The sequence below is a fragment of the Macadamia integrifolia genome, unplaced genomic scaffold, assembly GCF_013358625.1.
Source record: "Macadamia integrifolia cultivar HAES 741 unplaced genomic scaffold, SCU_Mint_v3 scaffold135, whole genome shotgun sequence".
NCBI lineage: Eukaryota > Viridiplantae > Streptophyta > Magnoliopsida > Proteales > Proteaceae > Macadamia > Macadamia integrifolia.
In genome coordinates, this window is record NW_024868172.1 from 165,434 (window position 1) to 185,796 (window position 20,363).

At 40.6% G+C, this 20,363-nt stretch overlaps 1 long non-coding RNA gene across 2 annotated transcripts; it reads left to right on the forward strand.

Moving 5' to 3' along the window:
• Nucleotides 1-1,732: 1,732 nt before the first annotated feature.
• On the forward strand, nucleotides 1,733-19,216 carry LOC122063526. 2 transcript variants are annotated; one of them, XR_006135374.1, is made up of 5 exons: nucleotides 1,733-1,907; nucleotides 2,061-2,156; nucleotides 2,710-2,783; nucleotides 17,818-17,956; nucleotides 18,331-19,216. It is a non-coding gene; the product is annotated as an uncharacterized LOC122063526 (long non-coding RNA). The 2 variants fall into 2 exon arrangements; XR_006135373.1 differs by lacking the exons at nucleotides 17,818-17,956; nucleotides 18,331-19,216 and adding an exon at nucleotides 3,626-3,765.
• Nucleotides 19,217-20,363: the final 1,147 nt, after the last annotated feature.

The following is a 20,363-nucleotide window of genomic DNA, read 5'->3' on the forward strand; positions in this document are numbered from 1 at the left end:
GGGCCAACCACTCACTTGAGGTGGCATCTTGGGAGAAAGAAGATGAACTCCAGGATAAATTCCCTCATCTATTCAGACTACCAGGTAACCTTAATTCTGAGGATGAAAATTTTAAAGAGGGTGGGGGGTTGATGTAGAGCCCTGCTCCCTAAACCCGATTTATTAATCGATTGGTTCAGTTTGGTCTTGTAGGGTCCGAACCGAAAAGGATTAACATGGGTGCCCTATGGTGTATGATAGCAAGGGTGATGTAAAATACAGGGTGGTCAGATAAGATTGAGCTGGTACCCGATATGATTCGTAGGCCAAAGCCATGCCCTTGCATGTATCATAACGCCATGTACGAATAGGAAAGGTATGAGATCTTATTGGATATGAGAATTTGATCCACAATAGGTGAAGAGAGTGAGATATGCATAAGAACCCATTTCCCACCAAAATATAGCAAGATTGGCCTTGTTTTGGCCACCAGGTGGGTGGTGACTGGTAGGTGTGAGACCCACTAGTGTGACCCACCTGTAGGGGAAATGTGGATCCCATCAATCCCAACTTGGGTTGGCAAGTGTATTTCGGGTTCCCTGTTGTAATGAAGTCAAGTGTGCCAGATAATGCTGCTATTTTGTCCAATATCGTGATTTAATGCGTTTTGGTCCGTAGAGGGACAAAACCCAACAAGCCTTAGTAGATATTTACAACCCAAGCTATAATGACATTTATTCCCCTCTCTCTCTCCCATTTATGATTTTAGCAAGAGTTTGGTGAGAGGAGTAAAGAAGAGGGAGAAAAGAGGAAAGAGAAAGGAGGAAGAGGGAAGAAGCATTCCCCCTTGATTTTTGAGGCCACATCTAGCCTTCTCATTGCTAGAATAGTGACCGGTGCCTTAAGATCTGCGTTTTGAGGTAAGTAACGCCATAAACCCTTGGAGTATGATGAAACCCTCTTGTGTATGGTCAAATCAAAGGGTTAATAGAAACCTTATGTGATTTCTTTGAAGGTTTATGGAAGCAAACCCATATTTGGAAGTATTGTGGTGACAATTTGATTAGGGAAAGAGGATCCCAAGTTTTGGGGTTTCTTGAACTAAGGTACGATTTTGTTCCCAAAAAACCTTGATTCAACTTAGATCTATGGTGTAATAAGGTGGATAAAGCCTAAAATGTGTGAGAAATGAGGTTGGAACAACCCCTCCTTGGATTCCCAAGAGGTGAAATGAAGAAGAAAAGAAGTGCAGCAGAACCCACTGAACACTAGTGGGTATTCAGACCCACCAGTGTGACTGTGATACCCTACTTTCTAAACCTAGTCTAATACCCGTATTGACTTGATTTGATCATATAGGGGCTGAACTGGAGTGAACTGACGTAAGTACCATATGGAACATGGTACAAGAGTGACCTTGAACTCGGGTTGGCTAGACAAGACCGAGCGGGTACCAAGTGTAATACGTGCACCCAAGCCTTGCACTTGCTCACACCATGAGGCCATATACAAGAAGTAAGGGTATGTCCAAGTGGAACACTAGTAATGGGCTGACTAGAATGGTATACCCACCTGAGATATACCCACCTGAGATATACTCACCTGAGATATACCCACATGAGATATACCCACCTGAGAATACCCATATAAGATATACCCACCTAAGAATGCCCACCTGAGATGTACCCACTTATGACTAGAAAATATTTTTGGGGGCCCAGGTATAAAAGGGGAGAAATTTATTATCCTTTCCCTTATTAATGGTAATTGGTCAGTGGGAGAGTAAAGAAGAGAGAGAAAGAAGAAAGGAAAAAGAGGAAGAAGAAGAAGAAAGAAGAAGGGGAATCGACAGTGGAGCTTCACCATAGCTGGGTCTTGGTATTTTGAGCCCGGATTAATGACTAGCTCATCGCGATCTTTGATTTGAGGTAAGTATTGCACATGTTCCAAGAATCTTTGGGAAAACCCATTTCTTAAACCCTCTTTTTGATTTTTAGGAAAGACCTCACTTGGATCTTGCTAATCTTACATGGATAATCAAATCTAAGGACTAATGGAAGCTGTGTACAATGATTTTGAAGGATTTAGAAGGAGTGCTGGTGAAAATCTAGAGTATTTGAAAGTTCTTAAGCAAAAGAAGTGAAATTTGGGGTTTTATTGATGTTCTTGAGAAAGAGGTAAGAATCTCCTTCTTTCTTTTGATTTGGTCTTAGATCTTGGTTGTGGATACATGATTGGACCTTAGATGAGTGATTTGAGCCGTCGGATAGACCAAAAAAAGTTCCCCAAGTCAAAGAGAAGATGGGTAAGAAGGTGGGAAAACTTTGTTTCAAGATTGGGGGGTGTTTCATGCCCACCTGTCTTTGAGTTCTGCCCCACCTGAGTTCCCATAACTCAATTTCTGGGCTTTGGTGTAACCGGCGGGCATGAAACCAGTGGGCTATGAAGCCCACCTATCTTTGTTTCATGCCCATCTGTCTTTGAGTTCTGGCCCACCTGAGTTTCCAGAACTCAAATTCTGGGCTCTGGTGTAACCGGCGGGCATGAAACCGGTGGGCTACGAAGCCTGCCTGTCTTTGGCTCATGTCCACCTGCCTTTCCAGAATGCCTATAATGAGTCCAAATTGGATGGATAACCCCCATTTATGATTCTAAACCCAATTTTAGTGTTTAAACATGATGATTTTGACTCCAAAATTGTGAAATAATAAACGATTATGTTTATGATAGGTTACACTCATTATACGTGTATCCACACATCGGATCTCTTACATGCTAGGTATAAGCACCGAGTATATATACAAGTAAGTGGGGAGTGGACTCTGATTTAATTACAGAATGTTATGCATCATTTAACATGAGTTAGTGTAGCCATGTCATCATGTCACTTGTGTGTAGACTAGACATCACATATGCCATATCACGCATTTGAATGTGAATTTACATAATATTCTATGCTTTGTGCTGTGATTGAATATTCATTATGTCTCGATGTATGTGATGGAGGAATCTCATTTAGATGTGATATGCAAGCTAGAATTTAGATGTCATAGTCAGCTTGGAAACAAGTGCATGGTGGCTTGTGGAATGGGACGCGGTGCTATCGTGTAATCGTACTATGCTCATATAAAAGTATGCAGCTAGGATTTATATACCCTTTGTGCTACAACCCTTCCCAATAGGAGTTTATGTGTTGGGTTTCTATTAGAGGGAATCATCAGGTTGTAGTTGTCGAACTCCTGCAGTGGTTAGAAGTGCGCGCATGACTGATTGCTAGGACAGTCAGTAACCCCAGTGGTATATTTAGAGGGATGATCATACTGCTTTTATTTCTGGTGGAGTCACCCATTTACTTTTTATCAGTTAAATTTGTCAGGAGTCTGCTTGCATTTTAAATTTTGGTACCAACGGTGGGCCTTCTCCAACAACCCTATGGATGTATCATAGGGATGGGGTCCATGGTTCGTACTTCGGGCATACGTGTAGTGATTGTGAGTAGCACATAACCTATGACCTATAGGATTAAAATGAATTTAATACATATAGGCCTATATATGTTGTGACTGTTTGTATGGTTTTCCTTGTGTGGTCTTCCTTTCCACTTACTGGGCTAGTGAGCTCATCCCATGTGCACAACTCTTTTTAGGTGATTTTACACGTTACCCACTAGGAGATCAGAAGCCGAGCCCCACTATGGAATTTCCTTCTCTGATGACTGGTGGGTCCCTAAGTTCGAGCATGGTGCCGATTGCACGTGCGAGGATTGTGCTGTATGGCAGCAGTGACTTTTGAGTAATTCTTTTTTATTCTTTTTGATGTACTCCCTTTTGATTGTTACTTGATGCTTAAATTGTTATATTGTTTTTGTATATATTATGCCTACGGGCCCAAATGTATATAACTTTTATGACTCAATTTGGGTATCAAGTATTTGAGAAACAATTACAGGTATTATCATAAACAGGTCTTCTACTGAAAACATAGGTCTGATCTTAGTTTAGTAGATATATGCTATATTGCAGTTACTGCATTGTTGATCCTGGTAGGTTTGTGAGTTAATCGGAGTTAACTCGGTCACCGGCTCGATTCTGGGTGAGCAGGGTGTGATAATAGTGGTATCAGACCCTTTTAATAGGTCTAGGATGGGTGAAGATAAAAGCCTTATGAAAAGTTAAAAAGCCTTAATTAAATGTAAAATTTGCAACTCTTACATTTCATGGCATGCATGCATTAATAATGTAAATTCTGGTTAACTAGTTCGAAATTGTCATAATTGAATTCACTTGTTAGCGAAGATTTGAACAAAATTTTGGCAGCATAATGGCATAAAATGAGAAAACCAAAATTTTTTCAACACGAAACCTGATAGACAACAAAAATAATATGATAATAACATATGATGGCCGACATGGCCACCATCAAACCACATAATTTATTATAAGCAAACCATTCAGAAATTTATAATTATTATCAAAATCACAATTCAAACTTTAAGTACACAAATGAAATAGATTACAAAATAGATGGAAGATGCTATCATTGCTTAAAGCTATACTAGTCCGATCAAATAAGTAAAGCAGGAAAGTCAACTATGAAACCCAAAATAGTTAAGACTGTCAAATAAAGCTAAAAAGTCAAGTAAGAATGACAAGTAAAAGGTTAGAATAGGGTAATAGGCCACCAGCCTAAAACACTAGTCAGAGTCATCGCTAGAGACATCGAAAGGCTCTCCTAAGTGAAACCTAGAGTCGATGCCGAGACACGTGTCTCAATGAGTGAATCGATCATGGAGGCGCACCACTCTCCTCTGTACGCGTCGGACATCCACAAAGATCACCCTAGAAGAGTGGTACATATCCCAGGTGAGTCACTGAAACTTGGACTCCATCTCTCTAAACTGCCTCCACATTTGGAGTTCTCTATTGGTGTTCTCATCCACTCTCCTGAGAAGCTCCTGCTCCCTAGCCGCACTCTCTCTGAGCTAAACTCTAAGCTTAGCCTGACCTTTCCTCAAGGTCCTCAACTCTAATAGTATGTCCTGTAGGACAGATGCCTCTCCAATAGGTAGGGGAACTGAGGCCTGTGTGTCAGAAGTACTAGGGATATCTAGGCCACTAGCTCTGGCTAATAAAGACCCCTAGCATCAGAAAATGCTGGATCTGCCGCCCTTGTATCCAATGGCACCTCCTCCAACACCTCCTCCTCTCTGATATCCTCGTGATTAGGTACCCCCTGGAAACCCTCCTCCTGATACGGGAAATAGTTCTCTTCATCTCTATCATGCTCATCCTCATCCATAGGCACATCCTCCCCTACTCCTTGACTGCTTGAGGCTCTACCATCAAGGCACAAAGGTTCATCTGCCTCAAATTCCTCTCTGAGAACTTGTCCCTTGGGACCGATCCCACCTCCCCAAAAAGGTTGACCATAAAATGCTCGAAGACTCGAGTGAGAGCTCTGCCCTAGGGTAGGTTAGTGTCCTTTGGATGCATGGCATGGTGGTGTATAGACCTCAGCATGAAGTAGGGAAGGCACATCCTAGGCACATTTCCCTCAAGGGTAGACAATAGGCAGGTAGGTTAGCATGAAACCCACTTGATTCCTATAACCACTCCTGGGAGCTAGGCTAAACTGCACCAATCTAGAAAATACCCTACCCTTAGGGGAAAAGGCTAACTCGGATGTAGGTCTCGCTTGTGAGCCACTGATCACCTCATAGATGTGCTCCTGTATGTCTCGGCTCATCAGTGGGCCTATGCCTCTGGTCCTAGGAGGACTGTAGTAGTGAATGCCTTCTGAGGAGATACCCATAATCTCTGCTAGTCTATCCATAGCCAGGATGATCTCCACACCCTTCACCATACTGATTATGGCAAACACCCCCTCCTCCTCTGTAGCCTCAAGGTTGCAGTAGAAATTCCTCACCAAGCCCTTATAGCAAGGTCGGTCGATGTTGAGGATATACTCCCAACCAAGAGCGGAAAACCTCTCTAAGAGGTGAATACGGGAGAAATGCTCCACAACCACCTGTTTCTCCAACATCACAGCTAGTGAGCAGAAAGTACCCCACGAGGATGCCGCTCTCGAACTATAAAAGACAATCTCATCATATTCTGATGGGTCTTCAAGATCCTCTCATTCTCTAGATGATGATGGGGTTGAAGAACTAGACCCCACCTCTTTCTTCTTAGCCTTGGAAGAAGCTTTCCTCTTCTTTGAGGGATCAATAGGTTCCTTGCCTTTTCATGGTGGCATCCTAAAAATGCAAAGAAAAGAGATAATAAGCACATAATGTAAAATGAGAAGTTAAAGCAAAATGAGTACCAAGTTGAGACAGATAGTAGAAATGGAATCAAAGAAATGAATCTAATGAGCTATAATAGCATATAGCAGAAAGTTTTAGGAAATGTGATCTAAGATAGCATATTAAAAGTTGTCAAACCTGAATACCTAAACCAGCCAAGTGATTCAATACATAGGCAAGAAGGATTAAGATGATGGAAATCACTAAGTAAACACAAGTGATGAAAAGTAGTTAACGAGATGATGCATGTGGTGATTGAGGTATACAGTGATCCCAATGAGATGTAGCATTAATGCATGAACAAGTCCAAGAATACAGAATATGAATGGATACTTTCAAGAGAACACAAGGTACAATACTAGATTAAACAAGGGATAGCATATCACTATTGGGTTTGAAAAAAGAAACAGAAGGATTTCAAACAAGTTTACCAAGCATGTAGAAAATTTCAAATTTGGGAGCCTAGCCAAATGAAAGGTCATACATTCCAATGGAGACAATTATTTATGATTATAATATGCTTGAGGAATTAGGATTCAAATTTAAACAATGAATTCAAGAATGGCTAGGTATAAAAAAAAATTCCCTAATATATTTGCCCTCTCCTTTGGGCAAGTCTATATAAGGGTTGAGAACAACCATGCTGCCCAAATTGGGGCAAAGTATGCAATGAAGTGAATAGTGAACACTATAGAAGCCCAATATTGCAATGGGAACAAAGAAATCACAAATGGAATACTAGAATTACATAGCGAAGAGAAATGAGCAGTAAAAGCCCCAAAATCGATGGTTAGGGCATAAAAAGGGGAAAAATTTCTCCAAAGTTTCCATCTACGGATCAAAATATTTGGAAACCATAATCTAAGCTATACATTAGCATGTAAATGGTTTTTCATGGAGGAAATAGAAGGAAAAACCAAAGTTCCAACCACATTGACAATTTTTCAATCAAAAAGAGATAAACCCAGATTTTAGAGAAAAAAGAGGGTTTGAAAACTTACCTTGATGATTGTAGGAGGGAGAATATAACTTGGATGGATTGTTACATCGATTCGGCGAGTTGAGTCGTATGGAATCGACTGAGTTGAAGTGAAGGAGAAAGGAGAGAGAATAGGCGGAAAAATAGGGGTTTAAACCCTTTAAAACGTAGCTCTCGAGTAACTCCGGTGGGCATGAAATTGGCGGGGTTCAGCCAGCATGCCCATCAGCTTCAGCCAGCCAGTTTTGGCAGTGAGTGCCCGATGCCACCCGTGGGTCTTACATGGCTTGCATTGATGGGTTTGAAGGTCATTTTTGAAGAATTATGAGTTTATAAGGGAGATTTGGTTGATACATAAAATGGAATGCAAATTTGGATTTTGAATTTTTATGTGCACTTTTCCTCAATTGTTTTGGGCTGGAAGTGTGTGAGGATGCATGCTAAGCTTCGAACAATTGTGTGATGAGTTGTAATACTAACTTATATGAATTTTTTATACAAATCAGGTACACTAATGATGGTACGCACTAGATCCGAGGATGTCGCTTGAGGTGCACCTCGGGGTCCTCATCCTGTTGGTAGGCCACCAATCAATAGGAGGCCTCAACCTATGGGGCAAGCATCTAACCCACAACCTCAAGATACAATTTATCAGAATGTGGTTCATGAGAATCCACCCATGGCTATACTTCCTGATCCTCCACTGGTACTTACCTCTGGTGATGTTGAGAACTTGATTCAACAATCAAATCAGATTCTCCATCAGTAGATTCTCCAGCAACAGTAAGCATTTATAACTGCTATGCAATAGCAATGGTATGCTGCACTATCGGGTCAACCTCCCCAGGTAGATATCCCACAAGGTCGAACTGGAGGGCTTGGTGTTGGGGCACAGGTTGGAGGTACACCACCTGACATCAACCCTTAGAACCAAGTTGGAGGTACACCACCCATACTACCTCAGGGTACACCTTCATATATGATACCACCTCCTTACCCATACCATCTAGCATATGCACCATATTTTTAGTCGGTGGGCCATACCACAAGAGTGGTGGAGTCATTCAAAAGGAACCTACCACCGACATTCACTAAGGTGGGAAAACTAGACCGATGGATTCAAGAGATTGAGAAGATATTTGAAGTGATTGTGTGCATTGATGCTCAAAAGATTATCTGTGTGGGGTTACAGTTTAAGAATGAGGCCAACTCTTGGTGGCAATCCTTAAAGGCCATATTGTTTGCCACACACCCAGAACCCACATGGGAACAATTCAAGGAGTTGTTCTTAGCAAATTATTACCCTCGGAGTTTTAGAGACTGCAAGGAAGCGGAGTTCTTAGCCTTGACTCAAGGAAGCAAGTTTGTCCTTGATTATTAGCAACAGTTTAAGGCCCTATTCGACTTTACACCCTCTCACATGAAATTGGATGAAGAAAAGGGCAAGAATTTTTTGAAAGGATTGAAGGTATCCATTGGTATGATACTTAAGACATTAGATCTCACCGACTATGCCTTGATTGTACAGAAGGCTAAAACCATTGAAGATAAGTTGAAAAGTGAATCATTCCTTACACCTGGTGGGTGGAAGAGAGCGAACCCTTATGCGGATTCGGGCTGCCCGAGTAAGAATTTTTGTGGATTATATAGATTTGGTCCTTCATACAGGCAACCCTATAGGCCATCCGGTTATCCTCCTCGACCTACTACTGGGCGAGGTACTACATCTTTTCACCAGAATACGAGTGAGATGCCCATAACTACTAGGCCACCTCACCCTCCACTTGCTATAGGTCAGGCTCAGAGAGCTTCTGCTCCAGTTAAAGCTTTGTAGAACTGTTATTTTAATTGCCATTCATATGGGCATTTTGCTAAAGATTGTCAAGCCCGACTAGCTTTACCAGCCAACCAACCTTCTTGGTGCAAACCTACTTTGACTCAAGGGAGTCAACCACAAGGAAGGATGTATGCTTCGTCAGCTGAGGAAGCTTAAGCTAGCACAGAAGTGGTAGCAGGTACGATTTAATTTGAGAACTTCCTTCTGGTAAATATCAATGACATGCTTTACTTATATGCATTGCTGTATTAGGTGTCCTACTTGTATCAGTTATACCAGCATGTCTTTTTTGATTCAGGGACTTCGCATTCATTTGCATCAAAGAGATTTGCTGAGAAACTTGACATGACACCCAAGATATTAGAGCATAAGATGATAGTTAGTACACCTACAGGAAAAATTTCATAGTTGAAGGAAGTATATGGGTCATGCACCATTGAGATTAGTGGAAAGCAATTAGATGCCTAACTTATCAAGTTCAACAGGCAAAACTTTGATGTTATACTAGGCATGGGTTGGTTATCAGCCCATCAAGCAAGCGTGAAGTAGATATGATGAAGTAGGCTAAGAAGGTCCTCATCATCACTCTGCAAGCGGTGAAGTTGTTGGAAAATGGGTGTCAGTGGTACCTAGCATCGGTGATCAATTTAAATGCAGAGGTCACACTTCTAGAGGAAGTAGAGGTAGTTAAATAATTTTCGAACATCTTTCCAGATGATCTGACTCAACTACCACCTGACAGGGAGTTGGAATTTGCTATAGATTTAATTCCTGAAGCTGCCCTGATGTCCAAGGCTCCGTACAGAATGGCACCAGCAGAATTAAAATAATTGCAAGTACAGTTGCAGGATCTATTGAAGAAGGGATTTATATGCTCAAGTGTATCACCTTGGGGTGCTCTAGTATTGTTTGTTAAGAAGAAATTAGATGATCTGTTTGATCAGCTACAAGGTGCTAAGATATTTTCAAAGATTGACCTCAGATCCGGGTATTATCAACCCAAGATAAAGAGTAGTGATATACCAAAGATAACCTTTAGAACTCGATACAGTCATTATGAGTTCTTAGAGTTGTCTTTCGGGTTGACTAATGCACTAGCAATTTTGATGGCTTTGATGAATCGAGTGTTTCATAATGTTCTTGACAAGTGGGTCATTGTTTTGATTGATGATATCTTGATCTACTCAAATTCAGATGAAGACCATTTAAAAGACTTGAAGATGGTACTACAGAGACAGAGAGAGCAACAGTTGTATGCGAAATTTAGCAAGTGTGAATTTTGGCTCAAACAGGTTGGATTCTTAGGACACGTGGTGTCTGAAAATGGAATCGAAGTAGATCCAGATAAGGTGAAAGATGTAGTAGACTGGGAGGTACCCAAGAGTGTAACAGAAATTAGAAGTTTCTTGGTTTGGCAGGTTACTATAGACGCTTCGTCGAGAACTTTTCTTAGATTTCAGCACCAATGACCAAGCTGACTAGAAAGGGTCTGAAGTTTGATTTGTCAAGGGAGTGTGAAGAAAGCTTTCAAGAGCTGAAGAAGTGGCTAGTGTCAGCACCAGTGTTAACTATTTCTAAAGGCACAGGTGGAATGACAATGTATACCGATGCTTCCAAAGTCGGATTGGGTTGTGTACTTATATAATATGGCAAGGTGGTAGCATATACGTCCAGATAGTTGAAGGACTATGAAAAGAACTACCCTACCCATGACTTGGAGCTAGCAGCGGTCATTTTTGCCTTAAAGATTTGGTGTCACTACTTGTATGGTGAAAAGTGTGAAATATACAGTGACCATAAAAGTCTTAAGTACTTTTTCACCCAAAAAGACTTAACTATGAGACAAAGGAGATGGCTTGAGCTTATGAAAGATTATGATTGTCATATTCAGTATCACCCAGGGAAGGCCAATATAGTGGCAGATGCATTAAGTCGGAAAGCCCAAACTGTGTCATTTTCTTATCTAGCTATCAATCCAGAGCTAGTACGGGAGGCAATGTTAATGGATGAAATCCCCTTGTATGAGGGAGAGACCTTGGGACTAGAGCACCAGGCAGATGATGTTCAACAGTTGACTATGTCCTTGGTGGCTCTACAGGTACACTCTTCCATCAGGGAAAAATTCATAATGAAACAACCTTTGGATCTTGAGTTATAATGAATCAGAGAAAAGATTCAAGAGCAAACAATGAATGACCCTAGCTTTACTAATGCCAGTGATGGGGCACTATTGTTTCAGGGTAGATTGTGTGTACCCTGTGATGAGGTAATACAAGACAAAATAGTAAAAGAAGCACACAATCTGAGTAATCTCTTCATCCTGGAAGTACCAAGATATACAAAGACCTAAAGCAACACTACTGGTGGCCAGTAATGAAGTCCACAATAGCTCTGTATGTGTCAACTTGCCTTGCATGTCAGAAAGTCAAAGCTGAACGGCACCGACCTTTTGGCACTCTTCAACCACTCCCAGTACCTGAATGGAAGTGGGATAATATTATAATGGACTTCATCACCGGACTACCACGTACACCCAAGGGAACGAATGCAATTTGGGTAGTAGTTGATAGGCTTACTCAGGCAGCTCACTTCATTCCGATCAGGACCAATTACACCATGGATAAGCTAGCACAACTTTACATAGATAATGTGTACACCTGAATGTTGTACAAATAAGCATTGTATTAGACAGAGACCCGAGATTTACTCCAGATTCTGGAAAAGCTTCCAGCAAGCCTGGGGATCACAATTGAACCTGAGTACAGCCTTTCATCCACAGACAGACAGACAATCCAAGCAGACAATATAGATATTAGAAGACATGCTCTGAGCCTGTGCCATGGAAATGAGTGGCAGTTGGGAGGAATATATACCTCTTATGGAGTTTGCTTACAACAACTGGGATGGCTCCATATGAAGTATTATATGGTAGAAAGTGCAGAACTCCTCTATATTGGAACAAAGTAGGTGAACATCGAATGCTTGGACCAGAGATGATTCAGATGACATGTGATAAAGTGGATGTCATTAGAGAAAGAATTAAAGCAGCCCAGTCACGTTAAAAGAGCTATGCAGATAGCCGTAGGAAGGAAATGGAATTCCAGGAGGGAGAGAAAGTGTTTCTTAAAATATCTCCTACCAAATGTCTGCGCATATTTCATAAGAAAGGCAAGTTAAGTCCAAGATACATTAGGCCATTTGAGATTTTGAAGCAAGTTGGGGTAGTAGCATACATGTTGGCATTACCACCTTCCCTCAGTAGTGTTCACAATGTCTTTCATGTATCCATGTTAAACAGGTACGTTCATGATCCATCCCACGTGCTACCTGTGGAACCAGAATACTTAGAAGCTGATATGACATATGAAGAACATCCGGCTGAGATCTTAGATCGAAAGGTGAAAATGCTCTGCAACCGCTCTATCTCTTTTGTGAAGATTTGGTGGGCCAACCACCCGATCGAAGAGGCATCTTGGGAGAAAGAGGATGCTATTCCAACCTTGTATCCTCATCTTTTCGGACAACCAGGTACTACAATTTTGGGGATGAAATTTTCAAAAGTGGGGGTAATGTGATACCCTACTTTCTAAACCCGGTCTAATTATCCATATCGACTTGGTTTGATCATATAGGGGCTGAACCAAAGCGAACTAATGCAACTACCATATGGAGCATGGTAGCAAGAGTGACCTTGAACTCGGGTTGGCTCGACAAGACTGAGTGGGTACCAAGTGTAATATGTGCATGAGGCCATATACAAGAAGTAAGGATACATGCTAGCAATTTTGGGTGCCTATGCAATTTAATTATAAGTATGAGTTGTCCCCATTGAAGTCCAAGTGGAACACTAGCAATAGGTTGACTAGAATGGTATACCCACCTGAGATATACTCACCTGAGATATACCCACCTGAGATATACTCACCTAAGATATACCCACCTAAGAATACCCACCTGAGAATACCCACCTAAGAATGCCCACCTGAGATGTATCCACCTATGACTAGAAGATATTTTTGGGGGCCTAGGTATAAAAGGGGAGACATTTATTGTCTTTTCCGTCATTAATGGTAATTAGTCGGTGAGAGAGTAAAGAAGAGAGAGACAGAAGAAAGGAAAAAAGAGGAGGAAGAAGAAGAAAGAAGAAAGGGAATTGACTGTGGAGCTTCACCGGAGCTGGGTCTTGATATTTTGAGCCCAGATTAATGATTAGCTCATCGGGATCTTCAATTTGAGGTCAGTGTTGCACATATTCCAAGAATCTTTGGGAAAACCCCTTCTTAAACCCTCTTTTTGATTTTTAGGAAAGAACCCACTTGGATCTTACTAATCTTACATGGATAATCAAATCTAAGGACTAATGGAAGGTGTGTACAATGATTTTGAAGGATTTAGAAGGAGTGTTGGTGAAAATCTAGAGTATTTATAAGTTCTTGAGCAAAAGAAGTGAAATTTGGGGTTTCATTGGTGTTCTTGAGAAAGAGGTAAAAATATCCTTCTTTCTTTTGATTTGATCTTAGATTTAGGTTATGGATACATGATTGGACCTTAGATGAGTGATTTGAGTCGTCGGATAGACCAAAACAAGTTTCCCAAGTCAAAGAGAAGATGGGGGAGAAGGGGGAAAACTTCGTTTCAAGACTGGGGGGTGTTTCATGCCCACCTGTCTTTGAGTTCTGGCCCACCTGAGTTCCTAGAACTCAATTTCTGGGCTTTGGTGTAACCGGTAGGCATGAAACCAATGGGCTATGAAGCTCGCCTATCTTTGTTTCATGCCCACCTGTCTTTCAGTTCTGGCCCACCTGAGTTCCCAGAATTCAAATTCTGGGCTCTGGTGTAATCGGCGGGCATGAAACCAGTGGGCTACGAAGCCCACCTGTGTTTGGTTCATGCCCACCTATCTTTTCAGAATGCCCAGAATGAGTCCAAATTAGATGGGTAACCCCCATTTATGATTCTAAACCTGATTTTATTGTTTAAACATGATGATTTTTTACCCTAAAATAGTGAAATGATAAACCATTATGTTTATGATAGGTTGCACTCATTATATGCGTACCCACACATTGGATCTCTAACATGCCGGCTACAAGCATCGTGTATATATACAAGTAAGTTATGCATCATTTAACATGTGTTAGTCTAGCCATGTCATCATGTCACTTGTGTGTAGACTAGACATCACATATGCCATATCACGCATTTGAATGTACATTTACATAATATGCTATGCTTTGTGTTATGATTGAATATTTATTATGTCTTCATGTATGTGATGGAGGAATCTCATTTGAACATGATATGCATGCAAGATTTTAGATGCCATAGTTGGCTTGGAAACGAGTGCATGGTGGCTCGTGGAATGGGACGCGGTGCCATCATGTAATCATACTATGGTCATGTAGAAGCATGTGGTTAGGATTTATATACCCTTTGTGCTACGACCCTTCCCAACAGGGGTTTACATGTTGGGTTACTATTGGGGGAAGCATCGGGTTGTGGTTATGGAACTCCTGCAGTGGTTAAAAGTACGCATGGCTGATCGCTAGGACAGTTGGTAACCCTAGTGGTATATTCAGAGGGCCGATCATACTGCTTTTATTTCTGGTGGAGTCACCCATTTACTTTCTATCATTTAAATTTGCTGGGAGTCGGCTTACATTTTAAATTCTGGTACCAATGGTGGGCCTTCTCTGACAACCCTATGGGTGTATAGTGGGATGGGATCCGCGGCTCGTACCCAGGGCATACGTGCACTGTGGTTGTGAGTTCCACATAACCTATGACCTAGTAATGTTGTTAGGCTAATAGGATTAAAATGAATTTCATACATATAGGCGCATATGTGTTTTGACTGTTAATGTGGTTTTCCTTTCCACTTACTGGGCTAGTGAGCTCATCCCACGTGCACAACTCTTTTTAGGTGATTTTGTAGGTTACCCACCTAGAGATCAGGAGTCGGGCCCCACTGTGGAGTTTCCCTTTGAGGACTGGTGGGTCCTTGATGAGTTCGAGCACGATGTTGATTGCATGTACGAGGATTGTGCTGCATGGCAATAGTGACTTCTTAATGATTCTTTTTTGTTCTTTTTTATGTACTCCCTTTTGATTACTTGATGCTTAAATTGTTATATTTTTCTATATATATATCATGCCTTCTTGTCCGAATCTATATAACTTTTATGACTCAATTTGGGTATCAAGTATTTGGAAAACAATTACAGGTATTATTATGAACAGGTCTTCTACTGAAAACATAGGTCTGATCTTAGTTTAGTAGATATATATTGTATCGCAGTTACTGCAATGTTGATCCTGGTAGGTTTATGAGTTAACCGGAGTTTACTCGGTCATCTGCTCAGTTCTGTGCTAACGGGGTGTGACAGTGACCCCCAGTCTTACCTAGGCTTCTGGGCCTACAGGCGGGTAAGACCGGTGGGTACCTAGATCCACTGGTATAACCCACTGGTCTTGACTGGGCTTATGGGCCTACCGGTGGGCAGGACCGGCGGGTACTCAGACCCATCGGTCGCACCCACCAATTTTGGATTTTTCCCGGGTTCCTACTGAAAGATAGGACCAGCAGGTACCAGACCCACCGATTTATGTTTCAGTGTTGTCTGCCTCGGTAGGTTGCACAGGTGGGTCCCCCTACCCACCTGTATGACCCACTTATAGTCCAAAAGAGCTCTGTTTGAACTCAAACTCATCGGCAACCTTCTTCATGTTAATAGTAATGCATCCTAACCATGTCTTACATCTTTCTATAATTCTGAAAAGGGACGTACCCTAAGTTTCTTATCTGTGTTACGTTTCGAGACATTTGTCTTCTCACACCGGATCTTACCCATGCCATGTGCGCATATTCTTGTACAAGAATAAGTAAGTGGGGAGAGGACATTGTTCTTAATTTTGAGACTGTTTATTGCATCATCCCCATCTAATATATATCGTCATGCCATATATGAATGCCATATTCATGCATTTGCTTGTCTACTATAGGATGCATTTATGAATTGATATATGTTATCTAGAATTTCAAGTACGTGTTTCTTGCCTTGAATTATGAACATGGAACTATTAAATTGTTAGATGATGATGGTGAGTTGGGCATATGATAAATTGCTTGACTAGATGTCGTAGTCGGCTTGAAAATGAATGCATTGGTACACCGTGGAATGGGACACGAAAGTACTATACAGTTGTACTATCTTGTATAGGAGCGTGTGGTTAGGATTTAACATTTCCTCGTGTTATGACCATTGCCAACAGGGGTAGGTGTTAGGTTATCATTAGGGGGAAGCACCGGTCATGGACCACCCTGGTGGTTAGAAGTATGCCTGGCTGATCATTTGGACAGTCAGTAACTTTGGTGATACATTCAGAGGGCCAATCATACTACTTTTATTTTTTACTGTGGTTTGGCCACGATTTACATTTTCTGCTACGGTTCAACCACGATTTACTTTTTCGAGTGCTCACGGCTGGCCTTCTCCGATAACCCTATGGGCATATCGTAGGATGAAGAATGCATCTCGAACCCAGGCCATACGCGCACTATGACTGTGAGTAGCACATAACCTATAACTTAGTAATCTTGCTTAGGTGCATAGGTTTAAAATAAATCTCATGCATATAGTATCATTTGATTTGCAATTGCTTGTGTGAGTCTTTCTTTTCATTTCTAAGCTAGTGAGCTCACCCCTCGTGCACACATTTTTTAGATGATTTTATAGGATTCCCATTAGAGGAACTGGAGCCGGGGTCCACTGGCAAAGTTATAGTGGGAGATTGGTGGCCCCTGGAAGGATTCAACCATGGAGTTGGATGCCCATGTGAGAGTTGTGTTGTGAGGCAATAGTAGTTATCACCAAACACAATTCTTCTTTTTTATTCTTTTGGTATATTTCCCCTTTTTGTACTCTTGATAATTAAAATGTTATTTTTTTGTATAAATATCATGCCTATGGGCACACATATAAATATATTATGTATAACAATTTAGGTATCTAGAGCATATGGGGGTTTAGGTAATTATATATGATAGGACTTTCGCTGAATTACGGAATTATATTTTCATGATTATATGTGGTATGCTGTGCTATGGTTATTGTATCAGATGATCTTGGTGATTTTAGGTTGCCCAGAGGGAACCCCGTCACTGGTCCAATTCTATGTGAACAGGGCATGACACATAATGTAACAATCACAAAAAAAAAAACAAAAGAAGTAAATATAAATCAGAATTTATAATATCCTTTCATTTATTAAGTGTGAAATGCCAAACCCAATAAAATGATAGAAATGTCAAGAGAAATGAATTTACAATTCTAAGAAAAAAATAAGTCATGTAATATGTAAACATCCAAGTTAATTTCCTATATCACATATTAATAATTATAAAAAAAATCATGTGTAGAGACTGAATTAAACCACTTACAGAAACTTTCACAGAAGGGAAAAAAAAAAACCTTTAGATATAAGGTCTTGAACGAACATTTCCTTCCTAATCAAGAGAAGCCAAGGGAAGGGGTTGAACCTTTCTCCTTCTTCTTCTTCTACTCTTGCTCACTTGAATCACCAAGAGAGGGTAAAAAGATGGGGGTGCCCCACTCTCTCTCTCTCTCTCTCTTTCTCTCTCTCTCTCTCTCTCTCTCTCTCTCTCTCTCTCTCTCTGTACCACCCCAAATCTCACCTCTTTACATTAACTGTGAACAGGCAAGAGTAGCAGGTTGGAGAGGCCAACACTAGCTTGGCTGGCAGCAGTGGAATGCTAGGAAGGGAAGGATGACCCAACATGTACCTGTACCTCCTGCCAACAGTGTTGGAAGAGTTAGCAAGCAAAGTGGGCCAACAGGTGATTACTAACTCTTAATATAGATTGGATATAATAGGGCATACAATAGACTCAAAGGGGAGCAAGCCTAGCTCAACCAGCTAGAGAGTTCTAGACATGAACATAATGTCCAGAATTGGCTGAAATGGGTCCCACTCTTGGAAATTTGACATGTGGACCTATTCCCATGGGTTTGACATGATTAAGTGAGTTAATTAATAAAATCATAAAATTAATTTGATTTTGGAACATAATTAGTTGTAATTATGTAATTACATATATGCACACACACACACACACACACTTATATATATACATATGGGGTTATTGGGGCTATATAAGAGCCACCACGAACCACTATACCTCACTTCTCTTGACACAAATTACTTGGACAGCAAGAGGAAGAAAGAAGAAAGAAGAAGAAGAAGAAAAGAAGAGAAGAAGAGAAGAGAAGAGAAGAGAAGAGAGGAAAATTAGAGAGCAGATTCACTTACTTGGAAGGCTATTGCAGAATTCAGCAAGGAGGTAGGTACTTCTCCCTTATATGAACCTGTAGTAAGAAAAGAATTCATAAATAGAGAAGGGTAGGACTGAATTCTGTTGTATGGAAGGAATTCTGGAAAAATTCAGTAGAATCCTCATCCTATCAAATCTGATTTTTTGATTTGAAGAAGGGAATTGGAAATGTGAAATAATTTTGTAAAGGATGCATACACCATGGCCGATTGGGGTTAGAATGTGAGAATTCTCACTTAAGATCTTAAAACAATAAATTACTTAGAGAAGAAAAGAAATCTCTCTCTGAATTATGTTCTCTAAAGACTTTAATGGTACATGCAAAGTAATTGAGGTTCAATTTCTTACATGCAAAGTGAAATTAGAGATGAATTTCACACATGCAACCTTAGATTTAGGTTTGATTATGAAGCTTTTACTCTAATTCATACTTGTGAATGAGATTATGGGAAATGAGGTTTGATTTTGGAAATTCCTGCTGAATTGTATAATTAATCAGAATTAATTAATGGGTTAATGATGGGATTAATAGAGTGATGAGAATTGCTAAACTTGATCACTGCTATGAAGATATGACGCAGAAATAGGGGTCTAATGGCCAAGTATATGAGTTATCAGTAGGGAAGGTTGGCAGAATTGAAATTCTGTAAAAAAGGCACGATCGGTGGGAGACATCCGGTCGGCCAGTCGGGCCAGGGACTAGTCGGTTAGGCTTCCAAAGACATTTTTCCCTCAGTTTTTGATAGTAAAGTGTGTGTCTGAGAGGGGACCTGTAGGGCTTATAGGGGTATATAAAGTGACTCTATTAGGGTATAAATTAACTTAAATTCTGTTTTAATAAATATATATACATATATATATACAATTTTGATTTTTAGGAATTCCAATTAACTGTGAGGGAACAAGTTCAGCACCTGGAAAAGTGAAAATTGATTCAGATTATCCAGGTAGTAGGTGCCCCTCTATCTTCTTTTAGTGTGTTTATTAATGTTGTTCATGCATTAGTTGTTGTGTTTGTGCATATGCATTTATTTTCTTCATTTGCATCTACTTTCATGTTTGTGGTATGATGGAATTGATGGTGATGGAAATGTGGAAAGTCAAGTGAGATGGGTCACGAGCAGGTGCCCATGTATGCATGTATGGTTTGAATGATTGGTTGTGCATCATTTAGTGTGCTAGCTAGGTATCACAACCCTAAGTGCTACACCCCTTGTCTGTAGGGGGTTAGGTACGAACTAATCCCGACATATGTGGCTGCCTAATCAGCAGTGCACTTTGTAATGAGATGTGTGATATCAGTTGTGGATTTAGACAGTATACGATGTATTGTATATGCCTGGTGGATATTATTATATGGGGTTACCATCTAGAGGTTAGCCGGGGAACCGAGGTTCTGACTGGGACCAGATGGCTCCTGCCTGCAACAAGCTTGTATTCTTGAGGATAGGGTAGGAATGCCACCTACATTGCATAGCACTATACCTATAGGTGATGAGACCTAGTAAAGGACTAGGTAATTTGTATAGTTAAATAAATGGATTCATGAGCATCATCTTTATATGTGGAGCATGCATTGCATATGGTTACGTGTGTTTTGTCTACCCCACCCTTCATTGAGCATTTTTAGTGCTCACCCCCCTTTTTCCTTTGATTTATAGATGAGGAGAGTAGTCACCTATAGGTTTCTAGTACTGTGCATGATGCTATGGTTATGGATTAGTTGGCATATACTCCGGATTTTGATGATTTCAGTCATGGACCTGATTGCGAGTGGGATGATTGTGTTTATGGTGGACAATTTTCTTGAGATATAATATTATGATTCATTTTTGTGTATATATAAGGGGGATGTGGAGACCAGTTTTTGATGGTTTGACAAGTGGAAGGATTCTTTTTGTATATATATATT